The 5,439-nt window shown below is 42.3% G+C and overlaps 1 pseudogene; it reads left to right on the plus strand.

The window, feature by feature from the left end:
* The first annotated feature begins 2,800 nt into the window (after positions 1-2,800).
* Positions 2,801-3,867, plus strand: LOC100582307 (annotated as a pseudogene).
* Positions 3,868-5,439: the final 1,572 nt, after the last annotated feature.

Consider the following 5,439-nt stretch of genomic DNA (forward strand, 5'->3'; position numbering starts at 1 on the left):
CTCCGCCTCTCAGATTCAAGCGATTCTCTTGCCTCAGCTTCCCGAGTAGCTGGGACTACAGTTGCCCACCACCATGCCCAGCTAATTTTTGTACTTTTAGTAGAGACGGGGTTTCGCCATGTTGTTCAGGCTGATCTCGAGCTCCTGACCTCTGGTCATCCATCCGCCTCGGCCTCCCAAAGTGCTGGGATTACAGGCGTGAGCCACCTGACCCGGCCTTATTTTCTTTATTCGAAGGAAATAGAATCAGTATGTCAAAGAGATATCTGTAGCATCATTCACAATAACTAAGATATGGAATCAACCTAAGTGTCCATTCAGGGATGAATGGATAAAGAAGACGTGGTATATATGTACAATAGAATAGTATTTAGGCTTAAATAATAAGAAAATCCTGTTATTTTCAACAACATGAGGGAACTTGGCAACATTATACTAACTGAAATAATCCTGGCAGAGAAAGACAATACTGTATGATATTACTTATATGCAGAATCCAAAAAAGTTCAACTCATAGAAGCAGAGAGTAAAATAGTAGTTACCAGGGGCTACAGTGGGGATAAGGTGGAAGAAAATGTAGAGATGTTGGTCTAAAGGTACAATATTTCAATTAGGATGAATAAGTTATGGAGATCTATTGTACAGCATGGTGACCATAGTTAATAATGTATAGTTGAAAATTGCTAAGAGAGTATATCTTAAATGCTGTCACCACAAAAAAAAGATAAATATATGCAGTGCTAAATATGTTGATTACTTTGGTTTAAACATTTCACAGTGTATACATATATTAAAACGTCACATTGTACACCATAAATATATACAATTTTTGTCAATTATAGCTTAAAAAGCCAGAGGGAAAAAAAAGACAATCTTTGAAATGAATGAAAACAAAAACCCAACACAACAAAAAAATTATGGGATATGGCTAAAACAATGGTTAAAGGGAGAATTTATAGCTGTAAATATCTATTAAAAAAAGAAAAAAAATCTCCAATCAATAATAAGACCTCCAATTTAAAGACACTGAAGACAAAACAGTCAACTAAATCTAAAGCAAGCAGAAGGAAGGAAATACACAAGATTAGGATGTGATATGGGTTTGGGTCCATGTCCCCACCCAAATCTCATCTTAAATTGTAATCCCCACGTGTCAAGAGAGGGACCTGGTGGGAGGTGATTGGATCATGGAGATGGTTTCTCCCACGCTGTTCTTGTGATAGTTAAGGAGTTCTCACAAGATCTGACGGTTTTAAAAGTGGGAGTTTTTTCTGCACTCACCAGGTCTTTCCTGCCACCTTGTGAAGAAGGCATCTGCTTCCCCTTCACCTTTCTCCATGATCGTAAGCTTCCTAAGGCCTCCAAAGCCATGCAGAACTGTGAGTCAATTAAACCTCTTTTTGTTTATAAATTACTCAGTCTCAAGTAAGTATCTTTATAGCAGTGTGAAAATTGACTACTACAGAAAATTGGTACTAGGAGTGCGGTAATGCTATAAAGATAACCTGAAAATGTTGAAGTGACTTTAGAACTGGGTAACAGGCAGAGATTGGAATAGTTTGGAGGGCTCAGAAGAAGACAGAAAGATGTGGGAAAGTTTGGAACTTCTTAGAGACTTGTTAAATGGTTTTGACCAAAGTGCTGACAGTGATATAGACAATGAAGTCCAAGCTGAGGTGGTTTTGTTACTGGAAAGGGGTCCTGATCCAGACCCCAAGAGAGGGCTCTTGGATCTCATGCAAGAAAGAATTCAGGGTTATTCCACAGTGCAAAGTAAAAGCACGTTTATTAAGAAAGTAAAGCAGTAAAAGGACAGCTACTCCACGGACAGAGTAGGATGTTCCTGAAAGTAAGAAGAGGAATGCTTCTACCCTAGGTACAATGCTTGTATATTTATAGGATAAAAATAGTGCTTGGGGAGATGTGCTCTGCTACAAGCGTTTGTGATAAAGGATTAATTTTCTTAATTACTGTATTTTGCAAGAATCAATATTGTTATCTTTATAGCAAAATTGGGAATGTCCTTGTTCTCCAGATATCAGGATATCTGGACACTCCCAAGACTGGGTCTGTTTCAGTAAACATCATAAATGTGTTCCCTTAGCCATAAACATCTAGAGGCTAGGAATGTCTAATTTTCTAGAAATGTAGCCCAGCAAGTCTCAGCCTCATTTTCCTAGCCTTCACTCAAAATGGAGTCACTTTGCTCAAAAGCCTTTGACAGTTTTAGATGGAGATAAGGAAACTTTTGGGAAATGGAGCAAAGGTTACTTATGCTGTGCTTTAGCAAAGATACAGGCAGCATTTTGCCTCTGCCCTACAGATCTATGGAACTTTGAACTTGAGAGAGATTATTTAGGGTATCTGGTAGAAGAAATTTCTAAGCAGCAAAGCGTTTAAGAGGTGGCCTGGCTGATTCTGAAAGCATTCAGCTATATGCACTCACAAAGAGATGGTTCAAAGTTGGAACTCAGTCAGGGCGCAGTGGCTCACGCCTATAATCCCAGCACTTTGGGAGGCCAAGACAGCTGGATCACGAGGTCAGGAGATTGAGACCATCCTGGCTAACACGGTGAAACCCGTCTCTACTAAAAATACAAAAAATTAGCCGGGCCTGGTGGTGGGTGCCTGTAGTCCCAGCTACTCGGGAAGCTGAGGCAGGAGAATGGCGTGCACCCGGGAGGCGGAGCTTGCCGTGAGCTGAGATTGCGCCACTGCACTCCAGCCTGGGTGACAGAGCCAGACTCTGTCTCAAAAAAAAAAAAAAAGTTGGAACTTATATTTAAAAGGGAAGCAGAGGTCTCTGTTCTGCAGGATGGGGTTTGTTAAAGTTGTTAACAATAGGCCTACTTTAAGAGATACCAAGTGAAATTTGGAAGACGATGAGAGGGTAAAAATGATTACTATGCTCAGAAATGCTTGGTGATACAGGATAAAAATAAATACAACACACCCAAATACAGGATGATAGTTCATGTAACAAAAAGACGTATCATTTGTCAGATTGCTTATGTCCATATAGAGGGGGATATGATAGTCTGTGCAGCGTATGCACACAAACTGCCAAAATATGGTGTGAATGTTGGCCTGACAAATTATGCTGCAGCATATTGTACTGGCCTGCTGCTAGCCCGCAGGCTTCTCAATAGGTTTGATGTGGACAAGATCTATGAAGGCCAAGTGGAGGTGACTGGTGATGAATACAATGTGGAAAGCATTGATGGTCAGCCAGGTGCCTCTACCTGCTATTTGGATGCAAGCCTTGCCAGAACTACCACTGGCAATCAAGTTTTTGGTGCCCTGAAGGGAGCTGTGGATGGAGGCTTGTCTATCCCTCACAGTACCAAATGATTCCCTGGTTATGATTCTGAAAGCAAAGAATTTAATGCAGAAGTACACCAGAATTACATCATGGGCCAGAAAGTTGCAGATGACATGCACTACTTAATGGAAGAAGATGAAGATCCTAACAAGAAACAGTTCTTTCAATACGTAAAGAACAGCATAACTCCAGACATGATGGAAATGTATAAGAAAGCTCATGCTGCTATATGAGAGAATCCAGTCTACAAAAAGAAGTCCAAGAAAGAACTTAAAAAGAAGAGGTGGAACTTTCCCAAAATATCCCTTGCTCAGAAGAAATATTGGGTAGCTCAAAAAAGGGCAGGCTTCCTCAGAGCTCAGGAGCAGACTGCTGAGAGCTAAACCAATTTTCTATGAGGGTTTTTCAGATAAAGAGAATAAACTTATGGACAGAAAAAAAAAGAGGGAAGCATAGCATAAAAGTTTGCAAAACTTGCAGCCTAACTGTATGGTAGAAAAGAAAAACCCATTTTCTGGGAGGAATTTAAGCCAGCTGCAGAAATTTGTATAAGTAATGAGGAGCTGAATGTTAATAGCCAAGACAATGGGGAAATGTCGCCAGGGCATGTCAGAGATCTTCACAGCAAACCCTTCCATCACAGGCCCAGAGGCCTAGGAAGGAAAAATGGTTTCCTGGACTAGGCCCAGGGCCCTGCTCCTCTGCAGCCTCAGGATCCGGCACACTGTATGTCAGCCACTCCAACTCCAGCTGTGGCTAAAAGGGGTCAAGGTACAGTTCGGGACCATTGCTTCAGAGGATGCTAATCCCCAAGCCTTGGTGGCTTCCATGTGGTGTTGGGCCTGCAGGTGCACAGAAGACAAGAGCTGGGGTTTGGGAGCCTTCACCTAGATTTCAGAGGATGTATGGAAACATCTGGATGTCCAGGCAGAAGTCTGCTACAGGGTCAGAACCCTTATGGAGAATCTCTGCTAGAGCAGCGTGGAAGGGAAATGTGGGGTTGGAGCTCCCACAGAGTCCCCACTGGGACACTGCCTAGTGGAGCTGTGAGAAGAGGGCCACTGTCCTCCAGGCTACAGAAAGGTAGATCCACTGACAGCTTGCACCATGCACCTGGAAAAGCTGCAGGCACTCAACACCAGCCTGTGAAAATAGCCACAGGGGCTGTAGCCTCACAGTCACAGGGGCAGAGCTACCCAGGGCTGTGGGAGATCACCCCTTGCATCAGCATGCTTGGGATGTGAGAGATGGAGTCAAAAGAAATCATTTTAGAGTTTTAAGATTTAATGACTGCCCTGACAGGTTTTGGACTTGCATGGGGCCTATGGCCCCATTGTTTTAGCCAATTTCTCCCATTTGGAATAGGAACATTTACCCAATGCCTGTACCCCCATTGTATCTTGGAAGTAACTAACTTCCTTTTGATTTTACAGGCTGGTAGATGGAAGGGACTTGACTTGTCTCAGATGAGACTTTGGACTTGGATTTTTGGTTTAATACCATAATTAGTTAAGACTTTGGAGGACTATTGGGAAGGCATGATTGTGATTTGAAATATGAGAATGACACGAGATTTGGGAAGGTCTGGGGGCAGAATGATATGATTTGGCTCTGTGTCGCCACCCAAATGTCATCTCAAATTATAATCCCCATGTGTTGAGGGAGATACCTGAGAGGCGGTGATTGGATCATGCGGGACAGTTTCCCCCATAATTTTATTGTGATAGTGATGGGTCCTCATGAGAGCTGATGGTTTCAAAGTGCCAGTTTTCTTTGCACTAATTTGAACTTACTTCAGTTGTCTAAAAGACACCCTAATTGTGAATCCTCTGGGATGCTCACTGTTGTCCCCATGTCCACTAAGAGTCTCTACAGGGGGTTTTAGTTAGCCTAAGTTTAGCAAATGCCTAGTTGCTTTTCCCTTTTTAAATTCACACTTTCTATAGATAGCAAGGTGTTACAAAAATGGATTACAAACTACAAATGGCAGTTGGATGTTGAGCCTAAATTCCACAGAGAGTGAGAGTTATATGAGGGGGACTAACAAATAGTGACTGTAGAAAGGAGGAAGGGAAGGGTAAATTGCATTACCCAAGGGGAGACTTCAGAGGCCCTGA

The sequence above is a fragment of the Nomascus leucogenys genome, chromosome 3, assembly GCF_006542625.1.
Source record: "Nomascus leucogenys isolate Asia chromosome 3, Asia_NLE_v1, whole genome shotgun sequence".
Classification (NCBI taxonomy): domain Eukaryota; kingdom Metazoa; phylum Chordata; class Mammalia; order Primates; family Hylobatidae; genus Nomascus; species Nomascus leucogenys.